The 17,166-nt window shown below is 47.4% G+C and overlaps 1 protein-coding gene across 2 annotated transcripts in view; it reads right to left on the bottom strand.

The window, feature by feature from the left end:
• The window catches only part of URB2 (URB2 ribosome biogenesis homolog), a 423,522-nt gene that overhangs the window by 137,288 nt on the left and 269,068 nt on the right, over nt 1–17,166 (bottom strand). The gene's annotated exons all lie outside the window — the stretch shown is intronic.

The following is a 17,166-nucleotide window of genomic DNA, read 5'->3' on the forward strand; positions in this document are numbered from 1 at the left end:
TTTGTCACAAAAAGAGAAAGGTAAATGCTACTTACCAGTATGCATCTGTTCTTGGCATGTAGAACTGCTGCAGTCACATTATTGCATTAGATCGCCGCCTAGTGTTGGGTCCGGATGTTGCAAGTTGTTGTCTTGAAAGAGTCTTCGAGATCTCACGAGATAGGTGACTCCTCCCTTGGACTACAGTGCGCATGGACTGCTGCTCTAGTGTCAGATTGTTTTTTCGCCATTGTGGCAAAGATGGAGGATAGTAATAGAAAGAAAAGGTGTCCATGTAAATGTATCTAAATAAGATAGTACTGCAACTGTGCCCGGCACCAGGGAGGAGGGTGGGCATGTGACTGCAGCAGCTCTACATGCCAAGAACAGATGCATACTGGTAAGTAGCATTTACCGTTCGAGGCATATGAGCTGCTGCAGTCACATTATTGCATAGACTGTATAGCAGTTCCTCCTCTAGTGGTGGTTACAGGTGGCAGTTGCAGTAGTTTGGAAAAGTGTTTTAAGGACAGCCTGACCTACAGAAGCTTGTTGTTTGGCTTGCACATCAACACAATAGTGTTTAGTGAAGGTATGTAGGGTAGACCATGTAGCTGCCTTACAAATGTGTTCTAAGGGGATATTCCCTAGAAAAGCCATGGATGCCCCCATTTTGCGCGTGGAATGTGCTCTTGGGGGAATAGTTAATGTGCGTTTAGCTTTTTGATAACATATTTGTATGCACTTAACTATCCATCTGGCTATCCCTGCCTTTGAGATAGGGTTACCCTTGTGAGGTTGACAGAAAGACACAAACAACTGTTTTGTCTTCCGAAATGGTTTATTTCTGTCTATGTAGTAGAGTAGGGCCCTTCTGACATCCAGTGTGTGGAGTGCCCTTTCCGCTACTGACTGTGGTTTTTGAAAAAAGACAGGCAACTCAATTGATTGGTTAATGTGAAAACTAGTTATGACCTTAGGTAGGAATTTAGGGTTTGTCCTGAGAACTACCTTATTTTGGTGTATTTGCATGAAAGGTTCTTGAATTGTCAGTGTCTGCAATTCACTTACTCTTCTGAGCGAAGTAATTGCTATTAGGAAGGCCACCTTCCATGTTAGGAACTGTAATTCGCAAGAATGTAGAGGCTCAAAGGGTGGGCCCATAAGTTTAGTAAGTACAATGTTAAGAGTCCAGACTGGGGAAGGTGGAGCTCTTGGAGGGATTACTCTTTTGAGTCATTCCATAAACGCCGTAATAGGTGGTATGCGTAAGAGAGACACGTGTTGTCTGTTTTGAAGGTAGTCTGCAATAGCCGCTAGGTGTAATCTTATAGATGAATATGCTAGATTACATCTTTGTAAGTGTAGCAGATAAATTATGTTTTGGACAGAAGCATCCAGAGGATTGATTTGATTATTTTGGCAGTGAATAACAAATCTTTTCCATTTGTTTGCATAACAGGAGCCAGATTGCTAGGTTCATTTGATTGGGGTCTGGGTGTTGTATCTCTCCATGGTTCTGTGTGAGTTGTTTTGGAGAGAGGTGTAGTCGTTGATGAGGGACGACTGAGAGTTCTAGGAGTGTCGTGTACCATGGTTGTCGTGTCCATGTGGGAGCAACCAGGATCATTGTAAGTGTTTGTTGCGTTAGTTTGCGTACCACTAATGGAATGAGTGGGGTTGGCGGAAAAGCGTATGCAAATCTGCCTGACCAGTTCATCCATATCGCATTGCCCTTCGACTGCGAGAACCTAGCGGCAAAGGATCGGCATTTTGCGTTTTCTTTTGTGGCGAACAGATCTATGTCTGGGTGTCCCCATGCTTGAAAGAACGGGAGTAGGACCTCTGGGTGAAGTTCCCATTCGTGGATCTGTTGACTGTGTCTGCTCAATAGGTCTGCAATCTGGTTATTCACTCCTGGGAGATGTTCTGCTAGAAGATGGATGTTTTGTGGAATGGCCCATCTCCATATGCTTTGCGCTAGGCGTGAAAGCTGCAGAGAGTGTGTCCCCCCCTGTTTCTGTATGTAGAACATTGCTGTCATATTGTCCGTCCGGACTAGGGCAGTCTTGTTGGCTATGTGTTTTTGAAAGGCCTTCATTGCCTGAAATATTGCTAGTAATTCTAGGTAGTTTATGTGGTGTATCCTTTGGTGCGGTGTCCATAGACCTTGCACTGTATGTTGAAGTAGATGGGCTCCCCACCCTGTGAGTGATGCGTCTGTTGTCAACACTACCTGTGGAACTGGCTCTTGGAACAGTCGCCCTTTTGAAAGGTTTTGTGTGTTCCACCACTGCAGAGAGCGATGGGTACGACTGTCTACCAACACTAGGTCCCTTAGTTTCCCTTGAGCCTGGTTCCATTGTGTTGCTAGGCATTCCTGTATGGGACGCATTTGTAGCCGAGCATGTGGGACTATGAATATGCAAGATGCCATCATGCCTATGAGTTGCATAAACACCCTTGCTGGCAAGAGAGTCTGAGGTTGGAATCTTTGGATCAGACCTTGAATGTTCTGTATCCTGGCTGGAGCTGGGTAAGCCTTTGCTACTGTGGAGTCTATTGTTGCTCCCAGATACTGCTGTATATGGGAGGGTTGTAGATGGGATTTGGGGTAGTTGAGGGAAAATCCCAGATTGTGTAATAGATGGATTGTGGTCACAGTGTGCTGCAGACATTGGTGATGTGATTTGGCCTTTATCAGCCAATCGTCTAGATATGGAAACACGTGAATATGTTGTCTCCGTAGATGTGCTGCCACTACTGCTAAGCATTTTGTGAACACCCTTGGTGCTGTTTTTACCCCGAAGGGTAGGACTTTGAATTGGTAGTGCTGTCCCTGCACTACGAGTCTGAGGTATTTCCTGTGCGCAGGATGAATGGGTATATGAAAGTATGCGTCTTTGAGATATAGCGTGGCAAGAAAATCGCCTTGCTGCAGTAGTGGTAGTACTTGTTGAAGTGTGATCATGTGGAAATGATCTGAGTGTATGTAGTGATTGAGGGGACGAAGGTCGAGAATGGGCCTGAGGGAGCCGTCTTTTTTGGGGATTAGGAAATAGAGGAAGTAAACTCCTTTTCCTTGTTGCTGCAGGGGAACCAGTTCTATAGCGTGCTTTTGTAGCATTGCTAAGACCTCTTGTTGCAATAGCATGGAATGTTCCTCTGACATTGGTCTGTGTTTGGGTGGTATGTTGGGTGGGGTAGATGTAAGTTCCAGACAGTAACCAGAATGGATAATTTGCTTCACCCACCTGTCTGTTGTGATGGATTCCCAGACAGGTAGGAACTGTGATAATCTGCCTCCGACTGGTGTTAAGTGGTCTGGAGGCAGGTGTAGGAGGTCACTGTTTGGGAGTGGTGGAGGTACGGTTGTTGTTACCTCTACCTCTGCCTTTAGTATTGTTTCCTCGATATCCTCCTCTGCCTTTTTGAAATGTGTTTTGAGAGGTAGTTTGGAAAGTTTGAGAGGTTTGTGTGTTATTCCCTCTCCCTGTACCTCTATAGGAGGATCTACGAAAGGAACGTTTGGATTGTTAAGACTGTAGTGCACCCATAGATTTAGCAGTGTCAGTGTCCTTCTTCATCTTGTCTACTAGGACATCTGTTTCAGGCCCAAACAGGAAATCGTGGTTAAAAGGGTTGATTGAGAATAGTGGTTTGCACCTCAGGTTTGAAACCTGATGTGCGAAGCCAGGCGTGTCTTCTTAACATTACGCTTGTATTGACTGTTCTAGATGCTGTGTCGGCTGCATCTAGAGCACACTTTATCGAGGCATTAGTGATGAACTTTCCTTCTTGGATAAGATCAGTTGCCTGTTGTTTATATGGGTCAGGGAGATGTTGTAGTAGCTCCTCTAGTTTGTCATAGTGTGCTCTGTCATATCTAGCTAACAATGCTTGTGTGTTAGCTATTCTCCAGGTGTTGGCTGCTTGTGAAGCCACCCTTTTCCCTGAGGCCTCCAGTAGTTTGGACTCTTTTTCTGGTGGTGCAGCATCGCCAGTGGTTTGTGAGTTTGCCCTCTTCCGTGCATTGGCAACCACTAAAGAGTCTATCTGTAGTTGACCCTTGATGTATGTAGGGTCGGAGGGTGCTGCTCTATATTTCTTTTCCAGTCTAGGGTTGAGTATCCTAGCCCTAATGTGGTCTTTGAATATTTCTGGTGCATGTTTTAAAACTCCTTTGAGCATGGGTAAAGTGCGGGCACTTCTTTCTGTGGTTGGGAAGGTGTCCAGCAAGAAATCCTCTTCCAGAGGGTCAGCATGCATATCTACCCCGTGGAAACTAGCAGCCCTGTCCACTAACTGATGAAAAGCAATGGTGTCATCAGGAGGGGATGGTTTGGAAGGGTATGGTGTGGGGTCCAGAAGAGGTGTGTTATCTGGTGAATATGGGTTTCCCCATGTGTCCAGGTTGGGGTTTGGGTCATCAGGATCGTCATAAGGGTCCTGTGGATCATTATCTGTGTCGTCATCTGGGTCCCCAACAGGCTGTGGAGGCATGGGGGGTGTGTATGGCACATAAGGTAGAATAGGAGAGAGAGGAGGAGGGGTGACAGGCCTAATAGGAGAGGTAGCAATGTCCTTCCTCTTCAGAGGAATAGGAGAGGGTAATGCAGGATAAATTTTCCTCTTGTGGAGCACCACATGACCTGTGTTAGGGTCTATGATGATTCGTTTCGGTTTTGGATCGACAGGATCCGGAAAAAACAGCTCCTCCTCTGTATTTGGTGGTTTCGGCACTGAAGATTTGTGGTGTTTTTTTGCTGGGAGTCGAAGGGTTTGTAGGCTTCGGCTTCGACCTATCTGGCTCGGGAACCTTCTTTTTGGTCGGTTCGGGAGCTTTCTTGACTTCGACGTCCTTTTTCAGATCAACCGTTTTCTTGGGTTAGATCTGTGTTTTAGGCTCGGTGACCTTTTTGGAGTCGTTAGTCTTTTTCGGGTCGATTAACTTTTTCGGCTCAATATTTTTCTTCGGCTCGACGTTTTTGGGAACGGTCGAGTCTTTCGGCGCCGGAGCCGGATGTGTTTTTCTCGGCACCGAAGGCATTTTGGGTGTAGGGAGATACGGTTTGCTCGGTCCCGAGCTACCGGAAGGCTTTTCGGTTATCTTCGGAGCCGGGCCCGAGGGTGGGGCTTCCGAAGGGATATTTCGATCGTGATGAAGGCCTTGTGGCGATGTCTTGACCGGAGCCTTATGTGGGGTGATTGGGACAGGGGCATCGGTACTCACGTGCTGCCCCGATGGGATTGGGTCATCTGAGTCTGATTCTTCAACTGTGACGAGCTGTAAATCGTCCGAGTCCTCGGCATCCGAGGGGTCGTCGAAGATATCGTCCGGTTCTGGTGCCGGTGCCGCTGCTTGCCGATGCATCGCTTGTCGATGGGCCCTTTGGTTCCTGATTGTCTTTTTGGAACGGAAGAGTGCGCAGGCTGAGCAGTCTTCTTCTCTATGCTCCGGAGATAGGCATCTGTTGCACACCGGGTGATGATCCGTGTGTGGGTATTTAGCACCACACTGGGGACATTTTTTGAAGGGGGTCCTTTCCATGGGCCCGAGGCCCGAGTGGCGTCGATGGAAATATGAGAAATAAAGTCTCGTAAAGTTCTAGGGTATCGACCGGAGAGCAATCCCGTCGAGATACTTTGATTTGCCGTGAAGTAAGTTGAAAACTTCGGAGTCGAAGTTGGCGTCGCAGAAGTACATCCGAACCCGATGGCGGAAAAAAACAATCTGACGATGGAGAAGCTGTCCATGCGCACTGTAGTCCAGGGGAGGAGTCACCTATCTCGTGAGATCTCGAAGACTCTTCCAAGACAACAACGTGCAACATCCGGACCCAACACTAGGCGGCGATCTAATGCAATAATGTGACTGTAGCAGCTCATATGCCTCGAACATATGGATATTCCTGACTTCATTTTAGGACCTGGGCACCTAAAGCAAAATGCATAATATATGCTGTGTATAATGAGATGTGGAAAACTTCACAGCAAAAAGCAGAATAGAATTAGAAAAATTGACTAAGACAATTTAGAAAAGGCTTTGCAAGTGGTAGACAATGGCAGGAATACATTGTCAAGACGTGGATTCGCTAACAAAATAGCGTCCTCTGCACTTGATCTGGCACAAGCCTACTGAAACATGGCTAGGCTAAATTAGGAGCCATAATCCAATTAAATTGGGCACTACAAACATTGCACACGGGGCGTGTTCCTTGGCAGGTTCTGAATATTTCATATATCTTTGAGTGAAACAAACCGACTCTTACACAAAGAACCATGGTGAAGCCGGATCCACATACACTTTACTAATTATAGAGCAGCTAGATCAAATACCATTCTCAGTAGCTGACACACCATCTATGACACAGCTCCTGCATAGAATAATTTCACTCCTTATTACAAACTTTCATTTCCATGACTGCCAAAAGTATTGGTACAAGTGTCTAAAGAAAGAAAGATGTTTTTGTAAGCATGCACATCTCTAGAAACCCCCTTGGGCATTTTTTGTGGTGATACTCAATATCTCTTCATGGCATCTGAAATAGATCGATGCCAGGATTAGTGTGCTTCCGTTAAGGACTTCCAAATTCAGCATATAAAAACAACACACATTGGCAAATAGGCCGTATCTAATTTTAGTGAACTCTAGCTGTAGTGAGATGACTGAAGGTGTGCCTTATTTGTTGAAGGTATCAAAAGAGAAAAAATGCTGTGGAATGACCTTCTGTCCCCACCTAGTCATATCACTGAAGGTGTCCTTCGTCCCAGTATACAAACCGAAAACGTAAATTTTGTCAAGACTATCAAGCCTGTTGTAGTATTCCTCCAAAAAGAATATCAGCGGCAGAGATTTTGATTTGCAAACTGCTCACACGTCTTTAAAAATACAGACATTGCTCAAGACACAATGTCCATCACCTTTTTCTGACCTGGTGCAGTGAATTTTCAACACATTCAGCACAACTGGTTTTGTGCATTTTTTCAAGAGCATCACCTATGGTCTAGTAATGAATATGCTACTTACCAGTATGCATCTGTTCTTGGCATGTAGGGCTGCTGACATTCATATCTGTGCATAGATCGCCGCCTAGTGTTGGGTCCGGATGTTTGCACGTTGTTGTCCTGGAAGAGTCTTCGAAGTATCCTGGGATAGGTGACTCCTCCCCTGGACTACAGTGCGCATGGGCATCCTCTCCATCCTCAGATTGTTTTTCGCCATTGTGGCAGTGATGGAGTAGATATAGAAAGTGATGACCATGCTTACAGTAATTCTGAGAGCTGCAGCTGCTACAGGCGCCGGGGAGGACGATATGAATGTCAGCAGCCCTACATGCCAAGAACAGATGCATACTGGTAAGTAGCATATTCAGTTCGAGGCATGTGGGCTGCTGAATTCATATCTGTGCATAGAATACATAGCAGTGCCCTCTATTAGCGGCGGCTACCCGTGCCAGTTGCAGCGGTCTGAAAAAGTTTTGAGAACAGCCTGTCCTACAGCTGCCTGCTGTTTTGATTGCACATCTACACAATAGTGTTTTGTAAATGTGTGTGTAGTGGACCAGGTGGCTGCTCTACATATATCATGCAGGGGAATGTTTCCTAGAAAAGCCATGGAGGCCCCTAACTTACGTGTTGAGTGGGCTCGTGGGGGAATCGTTAATGTGCGTTTAGCCTTTTGATAGCAAATTTGAATACACTTAACGATCCATCTGGCTATACCTGCTTTGGAGATAGCGTTACCTTTGTGGTGTGGGGCAAAGGCAACGAAAAGTTGTTTTGTCTTCCGAAAGGCTTTAGTCCTGTCGATGTAGTACATTATGCCCTCTTTACATCTAGTGTATGGAGTGCTTTTTCTGCGACAGTCTGTGGGTTTTGGAAGAAAACAGGCAGTTCAATATTTTGATTCATGTGGAACTGCGATATTACCTTGGGCATGAATTTTGGGTTGGTACGTAGTACGACCCTGTTGGCGTGAACCTGTATAAATGGCTCTTGAACGGTTAGTGCCTGGAGTTCACCAACTCTTCTTAAAGAAGTGATCGCTACTAGGAAAGCTACTTTCCAGGTAAGGAATTGAAGCTCGCATGAGTGTAGAGGTTCAAAGGGTGGACCCATCAGGCGTGTGAGGACCAAGTTGAGGTTCCACATTGGAGCCGGTGGGTGGCTTGGAGGAATGACTCGTTTGAGGCCTTCCAGAAATGCTTTGATGGCAGGCACTCTGAATAGAGAGAGGTGCTGCCTGGTCTGTAGATAGGCTGATATGGCGGTCAAATGGACGCGTATAGAGGTGTACGCCAGATTGCATCTGTATAGGTGTAATAGATAACAAATTATGTTTTGTATGGATGCGTCTAGCGGGTTAATGTCATTATTATTGCAATAAATGACGAACCTCTTCCATTTGGCTGCATAGCAAGCTCTGGTAGTTGGTCTCCTGGCTTCCTTAATGATGTCCATGCAGTCAGGTGGCAGGTTTAGGTAGCCAAACTCTAGGACTTCAGGAGCCAGATTGCCAGGTTCAGCTGTTGCGGATCTGGGTGCTGAATGTCTCCATGGTTCTGCGTCAAATGCGCGGGCTTGATCCGCAGCCTTTGATGCGGCACCACGGAAAGTTCGAGAAAGGTGGTGTACCACGGCTGGCGTGCCCACGTTGGAGCAACTAGGACGAGTGTCAGTGAGTGTTGTCTGAGTTTGCGTGCCACCAGCGGTATCAGTGGTGCTGGGGGAAAAGCGTACGCAAATCTGCCGGACCAGTTCATCCATATCGCATTGCCCTGCGACTGCGGATGTGGGAACCTGGCGGCAAAGCTTTGGCATTTTGCGTTTTCGCTTGTGGCGAACAGGTCTATCTCCGGATGACCCCACTGCTGGAAGTACGGTTGGAGTACTGATGGGTGTAACTCCCACTCGTGCATCTGGTGGCTGTGTCTGCTGAGCAGATCCGCCATCTGGTTGTCCTTGCCGGGGAGGTGTTCTGCCATGAGGAACATGTTCCTCTGAATGGCCCACTTCCACATGCTCTGAGCCAGATGAGACAACTGTGGAGAGTGTGTTCCTCCCTGTTTCTGTATGTAGTACATTGTGGTCATGTTGTCCGTCCGGATCAACACGACCTTGTTGCACAGATGTACTTTGAATGCTTTCATAGCTAGGAAGATTGCCATCAGTTCCAGAAGGTTGATGTGCATCTTCTTCTGTTGTGTTGTCCATAGTCCCTGCACTGTGTAGTGGAGTACATGAGCTCCCCATCCCTGGAGAGACGCGTCCGCTGTCAGTATTATCTGTGGGACAGGCTCTTGGAACGGTCGGCCCTTGCAAAGGTTTTGTGGATTCCACCAATGCAGAGAGTTGTAAGCCCGACCGCTCACCAACACTAGGTCTTTCAACTGTCCGTGAGCCTGATTCCACTGACGTGCTAAGCACTCCTGAAGCGGGCGCATATGTAATCTCGCGTGCGGGACTATGAAGATGCAGGAGGCCATCATGCCTATCAACTGCATGAACACTCGCGCCGGAAGGGAGTGTTGGGGTTTGAATTTGGGAATCAGCATTTGCATGCTGTTGATCCTCACTAAATTTGGCTGAGCTGTGGCCGCCAGAGTGTCTATAGTCGCACCTAGGTACTGTTGTACGTGTGCGGGCTGGAGATGGGATTTTGGGTAATTTAGTGAGAATCCCAGACTGTGAAGGAGGTGAATGGTGCGGGACATGTGGCTGGCACATTGCTGGGCTGACTTCGCTTGAACGAGCCAGTCGTCCAGGTAGGGGTAGACGTGTATGTGCTGCCTCCGTAGATGTGCTGCCACAGTAGCTAGGCACTTTGTGAAAACCCTGGGTGCTGTTGTCACGCCGAAGGGTAGGACTTTGAATTGGTAGTGCTGCCCTTGAACAGTGAACCTGAGGTATTTTTTGTGTGAGGGGTGAATGGGTATATGGAAATACGCATCCTTGAGGTCCAGTGTAGCCAGGAAGTCTCCCTGCCTGAGAAGCGGAAGGACTTGCTGTAGAGTGAGCATGTGAAAATGCTCGGAAAGAATGTATCTGTTCAGGGGTCTCAGGTCCAATATAGGCCTGAGAGACCCGTCCTTTTTTGGTATTAAAAAGTACAGGGAGTACACCCCCGTACCTTGCTCGTGGACGGGTACGACCTCTATTGTGCCTTTTAGAAGCATACTTTGCACCTCCTGCTGTAAGAGCGTTAAGTGCTCTGAGGACATAGGACGGTTTTTTGGAGGAATTGTGGGTGGAGTGGAGGTTAGTTCTAGACAGTAACCGTATTCGACAATATCTTTGACCCACCTGTCCGTGGTGATGGGAGTTCCACGTGGACAGGAACCTCTGTAGCCTTCTCCCGACAGGTGTTAGGTGGTCGGGAGGAAGGGAGAGGGCGTCACTGCTTGTTCTTGGGGGAGGACCTGGTGTTGCCGTAGCCGCGTCCTCTGCCTTTTGTACTGGAGCCACGATATCCACCCCGGGTGTTTTTATCGTAGGTGGTTTGTGTATTGCCCTTGTTGTATGTTTGCTGTGACCCCTGTCCTCTACCTGCTCCTTTATTTCCGGGGCGACGAAAGGAGCCGCTCCGAAAGGACTGAGTCTGGAGAGCCCCCATGGACTTTGCAGTGTCCGTGTCCTTTTTTATTTTCTCTAGAGTGGTGTCAACCTCCGGGGCGAATAAATAGTCGGGGTTGACAGGCTGGTTGAGTATGTTATTTTGCACCTCTGGTTTGAATCCGGAGATTCGCAACCAGGCATGTCGTCGTAGCAGGACGCTAGTGTTAATGGCCCTGGCAGCTGTGTCTGCGGCATCCAGCGCACACTTGATGGATGCGTTTGTGAGGAGCTGTCCCTCCCTGATGAGGATCTCTGCACCTTCTTTGAATTGGTCAGGGAGATGTTGGAGTAGTTGCTCTAATGTGTCGTAGTGCGCTCTATCGTAGCGAGCGAGGAGCGCTTGAGTATTGGCTATACGCCATATGTTAGCTGCCTGGGCGGCAATTCGCTTGCCAGAGGTCTCTAACACCTTGGACTCTTTGTCCGGGGGAGGAGCGTCACCTGTCGTTTGCGAGTGTGCCCTCTTGCGAGCATTCGCAACGACAATGGAGTCTAGAGGTAATTGGCCTCTGATGTAAGTAGGGTCCCCAGGCGCTGATCTGTATTTTTTGTCGATCCTGGGGTTTATCACCCTTGCCCTGGTGGGTTCCTTGAAGATGTCCTTGGCTGGTTTGAGGACCCCTTTCAACATGGGCAGAGTCTTTACATGCCTTTCTGAGGATGCGAAAGTGTCCATAAGAAAGTCGTCCTCGACGGTGTCAGAGTGAAGCTGCACTCCATGATTGGCCGCAGCACGTTCAATTAGAGCGTTGAACGCTGCAGTGTCTTCTGTGGGAGATGTTTTTGCTCCATAGAGTTGCGGGTCCTGTGCATCTAGAGGTGCACCTGGGTCCACAGGGTCATCCCAAGCTTGATCAGGGTCCTGCTGGTCGACAGGGTCCATGTCTCCGTGGTAGGGGACTTGTTCACCCATGTAGTCTTCCAACGCATCCGTGTCGGAGTGTGTGGGAGAGAAGGATTGTGGATCCTGGTAGGGTGAGTGGAAAGGTTTGTAAAGAACAGGTTCTGAAACCACAGGCAGCTTTCTTTTTAGTGGGATCCGGAAGGAGTCCAAAGCTGGCTCCGAAGTTATCCTCCATTTGTGGATAATCATCCTGCCGGTGTCGGCGTCGATGAGATGTGATGGAGACGTCTCATCAGAGCGCTCTGCAGGTGTGACCGTGGTGTGGGTGACCCGTGTCCTGATTTGGAACAGTTTCGGGGCCGTGGCTGGTGGCAGGCCAAAAGTAATGTTGGCTGGCGCCGAAGAGGCTGCTGGAGCTTTTATTGGCTCGGAGCCCGACGTGTCCTTGAGGACTGTCTTTGTTTTGTTGCTCTGCGCCGCAACGGGTCGCATCTGGAGCGCCCTCGAGTCTTTAGCGCCGACCGGTTCTGTAGAGGCGGCCGTGGACTTTTTCGGCGCCGGTAGGTCATCGAGTCGAGGGGCGGGAATGGCCGTCGACGTCTTCGATGCATGAGGCTTTGGTGTTGCCGTCGAAGCGATGTGAGACGCAGCAGGCAGTTTGACCTTTAGGGTCGGAGTTGATTGCGTCGGTGCCTGGAGCCGAGCAGGTGCGGGGGCACCGAAGGCCTTTTTCCGTATGCCGACTCCGACGTCGGCCGCTTCGAGTTCGGCACCGAAGTCGCGCTTGGTGCGCTCGGTGCCGACGCGTTTCGATGGCGTCGAAGGTGTGGTAGGCCTCGATCCGACCAGCGCCACTTTCGGTTTCGATTGAACCTGAACAGCTTTTGGTTTCGGTTTCGAAGAGGGGAAACCAGCTGGTTTGGGCGTTAATGGCTGCCGCTGAATGTCCGAGGCCGGGCCCGAGGGCGGGCCGAAGAACTGCGGGATAGGTCTTGGGTAAGGCCCGAAGGCGATCCCTCGACCGGAGCCATAGACTGTTGCACTGGGCTCTCTTCAGTCTGAACGGGTAGGCCTTGCTCGTCACCGGAGCTACTCTCTTCGGCCCCTAAGGCCTCATTGTAGTCTCCTACCTCGGTGTCGTCTTCATCTCTGTGAAAGAGTGTTTCGTCGACTTCTTCCGATCCGGAGTCATGTTCGGGAGCGGGACTGGAGGGTAGGTTCCCTAATTCTTCGACATCTTCGGTCTCGGCGCTGAAGATGTCGGCCGGGGCCGGTGCCGCGTGCTGTGCTTCGAGCCTCGCCGCTCGTCGGTTCCGTAGAGTCTTCTTGGATCGGAACCGGGCACAGGCCATGCATGTAGATTCGTCGTGATCCGGCGAAAGGCATTTGTTGCACACCGGATGGACGTCGATGTGGGGATATTTCGCATTGCATACCGGACACCTCTTGAATGGTGTCCTCGATTTCGGGCCGATGGTCAGGTAAGATGCGAAAAGTTGGATCTAGAAGTTAGTAAACTAACAAAGAGTCTATCGATACCGATCGAGAAACAGTACCGACGCGAACTAAAGGCCTCGAAAATATTTTTTCCTAACTTGAGTCAAGATAGCACATCCGAACCCAATGGCGGAAAAAAACAATCTGAGGATGGAGAGGATGCCCATGCGCACAGTAGTCCAGGGGAGGAGTCACCTATCCCAGGATACTTCGAAGACTCTTCCAGGACAACAACGTGCAAACATCCGGACCCAACACTAGGCGGCGATCTATGCACAGATATGAATTCAGCAGCCCACATGCCTCGAACCTGGATTTAATACCTGTGTGTTCCTGAAACATGAGATTTTCTCATTTGATCTCAAATCAAGAAGTGATTCAATTTTGGCTGATTCATGACATAATACATGTACAGGAAACCAGCCGGTGCCTCATCCTCAATCCAAGGTGCTGCAAGACGTTTCCCTTCGTCTGCCTATTGATATCGTGCCTGGCCAAGGAAGCATGTAATTCCATTCATGTGGACACATCCTCAGCAGAGCTCCTTCTCTGGGAATTAGTAGCCACCTGCTAGATTTACCATTACTGCCGACAAAAATCTCTGCTCTGCCCCGCGCCTGTCGTAGCACATCTTGTAAGTCTCGGCAACATTAGCAGAGGCCCATCCCAGACCACGCAGCAGCTTGAGAGGTGCTTTGGTCCGGAGCTGCCACAGCTGTTGGGGGGGGGGCACAACATCAGCAGAGTAGCACGGAGGTCGGAAGAGCACGAAACGCCATTCCATCCAGCAGCGAGGTGGCGATCCCCGGAAGCGGCTCTCTAGACACATTTAATACTGTACTGGGAGTAATACCCTCATTCTTTAATTCGTTATTGTCAAGCATTTTTGGTGGGTTTCCAATAATCTTACTAATCACTGACTGAGGGACTGACATCACCTTCTTCATTTCCAATGGATGGCATGTCAGAAAGCGAAAAGGAAACTATGTACCGGCATGAAGATTTGTTACTGTCTTTTAGGAAAGTGGGCTTTCATGGAGTGATATCCATGTTTTAGTAGATAAAGTGTTCCTTTGATAGATGTATGGAACTACATCTGGAACTGCCCCCTATGTATTGGAAAGATAGAACGTCTTGTGCGACCATTGAGGTCACATCGGAGGTTTTGCTGCACAATCATGAGACCCATCCTACACAATGCCCACTATGATGGACCACAATCGCCTTCTGAACCGTTTCCAGACTGCTGGCTCGAAGAAGACTTAGCATTAATGGCAGAAACTCCACAATCACTAGACTGCCCTATCTCCATGGAGGGAGTAGAAGAGCCATTCACTGGTCCATCCAACCAACAATTTGAGTTGCGTGCCGAATCACTAACTGAATATGCCACAGAGGCTCAACAGTTATATGCAGCATTTCACATGCAACCTTAACATTGTTGTGCAGCATGTGAATCCCAAGCACAGAACAAACTTGATGTAAAAACTTCAGATGACAAGGAACTTTGCAAAGGACAAGGCTGAAGACAAATGGAACTGTTTTTGGTATCTTGACATTCACATGTATGGAAAATTCTGTTTGAACATTATTAATTTTTTTTCCTTTTCATCTTCTTACATATTATTGTCGTTTTTAAGCCACTTTAATTTTCCCATTTGGCTCATTATAATAACACACCTAGTTGGCTTAGATTGACCGAATGTAACTTTTATTAAGCCCAGCTGTAACCATTTTATATGTTATCGAAAGTGCAATATTTTAATGCAATAGACTGAAATATACAAGGCTTCACAAGTAAACATTTATTGCAAATGCACTGCAATTATTTTTAAACGCAAAAGCAAGGCCTTTTACGTAATCATTTAATGTATACATTCCATTGTGCAAATGCTTTGCCTAGTTTTATAATTCTGAATCATCCAACGCTAAGGAAAACATTTTTTAATCTTTAAAGCAACAGTTTATTTTTCATGCTTTATGATTCCATGTGCTTTGCAGTGAGAATATTGAGTCACTGAAAGGGTAAAAAGCTCAAATATTTACCCTAGAATCTATAAGTGTGTACCTTACAAATCATGATGGCAAGAGACTCTAGGTAAGGAGGTGGGAGAATTATTTACATATGGAGAAAATAATTTTAGCCACATTACAAGACTAAGAGAAACTTGAAAAGGAATAGCCAGGGCACACCCCAGCCTTGCTAACAAAGAGAATGAGGTCCTTCTAGTATAACGAAAGGTCCATCATGAGATGGGAGTCAGCCTCCTTACCCACAAGACATCAATGACTTGTTCAAATACTGTTATTATTACAGTGAATGGGCAGACCCCCGAGGAAGGCATGATAAGTATAACCAGACTGCTAAATTAATTCAGTCTATGATGATCATCATCTAAAACTGCCCAGAAACTTGGCTGGGACGAGATGAAGGGAACATCCCAAAGTAAGGCAGTGGTGATGGATAGCACTAGAATGTCAGATCATTCTAATGGCAATTTTTTCAAGAACCACAGCAGTAGGAATGCTGCTGGAAGGTAGTGATTCCACCGTCCACACTAAGCAAGTTAGGGAATCCAATAAGAGCATGGCATGCCACCCCTTGACCCTTCTCATCTGACTTAATTTTGTCCTTGCCAGAAATATAGCACATAATTGATGCTGGTTACCTCTGATCTTGAGTGCAGAGAGGAATCGTAAGCAGGAAAAGTCAATAGTCAATTTGAACAGTGAAAATGACTGATTCTATCATTTAGGAGTGGGTGTGCTTGAGCACGAGAAGGATGGCACCATGTGTAGGGGATCAGTGATATGGGTAATATACTCCAGCATGTGGCCTCTAAAAGAGTTATAATGAAAAGTGTGTGTGTCTGTTCATTTTACCATGGGCGACTCCCACACCGATGACCAGGCCATTACACTGCTGATGACAGTGGCAGCTACTGATAGTAGTGAAGTGCAGGTCTTTTTACCTAAATCCTAGTGGGTAGACTGTCTACTGGCTCTTTCTAATTAATCTTAGGTCACAATTCGACCCCCCCCCCCGTAGGGTTATTCACAGAAGGTTAAGTGGTAGCTTAAGTTTGCTGTGTCCCTGCATACCCGCCCTTATTACCTTCCTTTCCCATCACTTAATTCTTTGCAAAGTCAATTACACTGACAATCTTGAATTACAAACAAGGAAGGGTATTTTGTTGAACTGGGATGAATGAAGCCAAACCTGTGGCAGAAGGTCGGTGCCCTTGCCACTATAATTCTTAATAAAATGAGAATTTACAATATAGTGACTGGGTCCCTCGCCAATAACCGCACTGCTCACTATTGCCTATAGACTCAAAACTATTAAACCACAAACTAATCACAGATAATATGAACAAGAATTTATAATTTACTTACGTAGTCATAAAAATTCATGGGACCTATTACTTCTGCTCAGAACATTATGTTCACCTTTCTTAGCGAGTCCTGAGCAACCATGGGTATGTTTATATTAACAGCTTTCATTTCTGACCTCATGTGAGGGAAAGAAGGCCGCTTTGAAAGAGGAGGCTGGGTCAGAGTTGTTAGAGGCTAGTACATTGGGTAATAGTTCCAAGTTGTGGAGCACATGAATAGTCCCTTTTTGGCAGGCGATAGTGCCAATCTATTGGATGCCCATATCACCAAGGACGAGTGGGTAAGCCACTATGAGGGCATGTTTACCCTTGATTTCATTCCGAGGGATGCCCAGGAAACTGTTACGTGCAAGTCCGAGGTCACATTCACAGTACAGGAAGTTAGAGCAGGTATTATGGGGTTATCTAAAAACAAGGCCCCAGGTTCTGAAGGGATCCGCCCAGATCTCTACATTTCAAATTCGGACTTCTGGGCACCCGTACTCGCCACAATCATCAACGCCACGGTTAAGATCGGCCGTCCTGCCACTTGGGCTTTGCTATCCCGATCTCGGTTTTTGAAGACCGGGACAATGGTAGATACTCACTGCTATAGGCCAATCTCTCTTTTGGTACATAAACAAAAGAATGGGTGTCAAGGGAAAGAACGCGCAACCTGCAAAATTTCACACCAATAGTAATTTTGATGCACAATTATCCTAGTGCGGTGCTTTCAACTTGAGGATAGGCACCCTAATCCTCAAAACAACAATCAAAGATTGATTCACGCATTTTCTCGTGTCGAAGCACTCGCAAATTAACCAACAACGTTTCCTGTTACTGTCACAAAACTAA

Source organism: Triturus cristatus, chromosome 6 (genome assembly GCF_964204655.1).
Source record: "Triturus cristatus chromosome 6, aTriCri1.1, whole genome shotgun sequence".
NCBI lineage: Eukaryota > Metazoa > Chordata > Amphibia > Caudata > Salamandridae > Triturus > Triturus cristatus.